The following is a 1,960-nucleotide window of genomic DNA, read 5'->3' as shown; positions in this document are numbered from 1 at the left end:
CGTGTAAAAATGCCGAAGTGGTTCCCTTGTAACACCCGCATGTGTGCCCGCCTTTTCAAAACCTGGAGAGCGGGAGAGAAGCGATTGCTGTTTGCAGCGGATTAACGTTCCAAATGAACAGTATCCTTGTGCTTGTCGCCCACTTAGTGTGGATGGAAAATCGCATTCTCACTGACAGCAAAGCCGTAAATCGATAGGAATAGAAGTTTACTAGGGAATATGTTCTACTTTGTAAAAAGAAAAAAAAAGTCTCGTCTCTACTGGGGGACGCGGATGAGAAGAACCTTGTAACTAGCATGTCTTCTTTATCTGTAAATTCAGTACACTCTCCATCAAATTCCAGGTACAATTTTCTTTTTTTTTACCTTGACACGGTGATTCCAGGTCTCTTGTGCAAGAACAAAGAACAGGCCACAAAATGTGGAGGAGGAGGAGGAGGAGGAGGGCACTCGACGCGCTGGGTCTTAAGATGAGAGAAGGCACGCCCAGGCCAACCAGCAGCGTGCGGCACGGGCTGAGCGCTTGCTTGCTGAATGCCAATCCTGCGGTGCAGTTGCTAACGCTGCTGTCACTTACAGGTAAGGAGATACATGAAGCCACTCCGAAAGTCACACAGCTGGAAGTGGGGGATCAGCAGTGTGATGCAGACGCTCCGCCTCTGGGCCCCGTGCGTCGTGCTCAGAACTCCGGCATGCCACACCGCCTTCATCAGAAAGCAACGGTAATGAAAACAGCCCGGAGGTGATACAGCGCAGTGCAGTAGGACCGAGAGCCTCGAATTAGAAGAACGTAAGAAATCGTGGTGTTTAAAGTGGCACTTCGAGTTAATAGAATAGATAGATTTCCCCCCAAATGATACTGCAGTAACTAGAGAGTAGACAGCGGGAGCTGGTTTTCTGCCTAGTTCCCCAGACCAAAATAAATTCAAGATTAATGCTATCGAATATTAAAAAAGCGAAGCCAAATAATAATCACATCAATATACAGGTGAGATATAGCTGAGTACTTGTCATAAACCTGGGCTCGTGTAAACCTTTCTAAATATATCGCGAAACCATAAAGGAGAAGACCGGCAGATCTGGTTTAAAAACCTGAGTAAATTTATTTACGAAAAAAGACATCATAAATAGTTAAAAAGTAAATGACAAACTGGAAAAAAGATTTCCTACGTGGCTTATAATTATGTTTATTTTTAAATATTCAGAAAAGAAAGAAAACAAAATCTTGGAGAAATTCTCATTTTACTAACCAGTGCTGCTGCAGCTTGGTATTCTGGGCTTTTCCCAAGCTTGTTCCTCCCTCCACATTCTGAAAACCTAGGATCCGGGGAGTTCTCTCTCAGCCGGTAACTGCCGGCAGCCGTGCTCACCTCCCGCCTGCCCCCTAGCTGAGCGAGGAGGGCAGTGCACTGGACCGTGTCCGGGAGAGTCCCCGTCCTGTCACGAAGGGCCTGAAAACCTGAGTAAGTCCTAGCCATTCTTCTAGTCACCTCGTTAGGGGCTGACCAGGCCTCAAAGTCCACCTGGGCGTTTCCTTAAATGTAAACATTTAAGGCATACTATAATTTTCCTAAACCCATGCTGACACTGTTTTACTTTTTCCATATGCTGGCACCCTAAAAAATAAAAGCAGTTGGTTTGAACTCTTCTCAACAATGAGAGGCCCTAGCAATTTATATCGATCAGTCATCAAGTATTCAGATATTCATAGAACACTCACTGGGTGCAAATATGAACAAGACATATAAATTATGCAAATTAGACATTTTAGTCATTTAAAAATAATTTCCTACCCCATATGGGCCCTGTTGTTTTAAGTTTGAACTGAATAGAACAACTTGTCATCGGCTGTCATGCTGTTTCACTTCCTTGTGAGTTGCAACAACCCTGTTAAAGGCCAAGGAAGGTTCGGAGCCTCCACGCGCTGGTGGCAGAACTGTCCACGTGGGAGCCCCTGGTTC

The 1,960-nt window shown here is 45.2% G+C and overlaps 2 protein-coding genes across 5 annotated transcripts in view; one reads left to right on the top strand and one right to left on the bottom strand.

Moving 5' to 3' along the window:
- Positions 1–1,960, bottom strand: part of CTXND1 (cortexin domain containing 1) — a 28,013-nt gene that overhangs the window by 12,630 nt on the left and 13,423 nt on the right. The window lies entirely within an intron of this gene.
- Positions 1–1,960, top strand: part of FAH (fumarylacetoacetate hydrolase) — a 45,698-nt gene that overhangs the window by 33,749 nt on the left and 9,989 nt on the right. For all 4 annotated transcript variants that reach the window (XR_003047710.1, XR_003047700.1, XR_003047699.1 and 1 more), the window contains one exon: positions 579–789. The gene's annotated coding sequence lies outside the window, so the exon portion shown is untranslated. The remainder of the gene's footprint in view (positions 1–578; positions 790–1,960) is intronic.

Source organism: Pteropus alecto, unplaced genomic scaffold (assembly GCF_000325575.1).
Source record: "Pteropus alecto unplaced genomic scaffold, ASM32557v1 scaffold60, whole genome shotgun sequence".
In the NCBI taxonomy this organism is placed as follows: domain Eukaryota; kingdom Metazoa; phylum Chordata; class Mammalia; order Chiroptera; family Pteropodidae; genus Pteropus; species Pteropus alecto.
The sequence above is the reverse complement of the archived record's forward strand: the minus strand, read 5'-3'. Positions and strand labels throughout refer to the sequence as shown.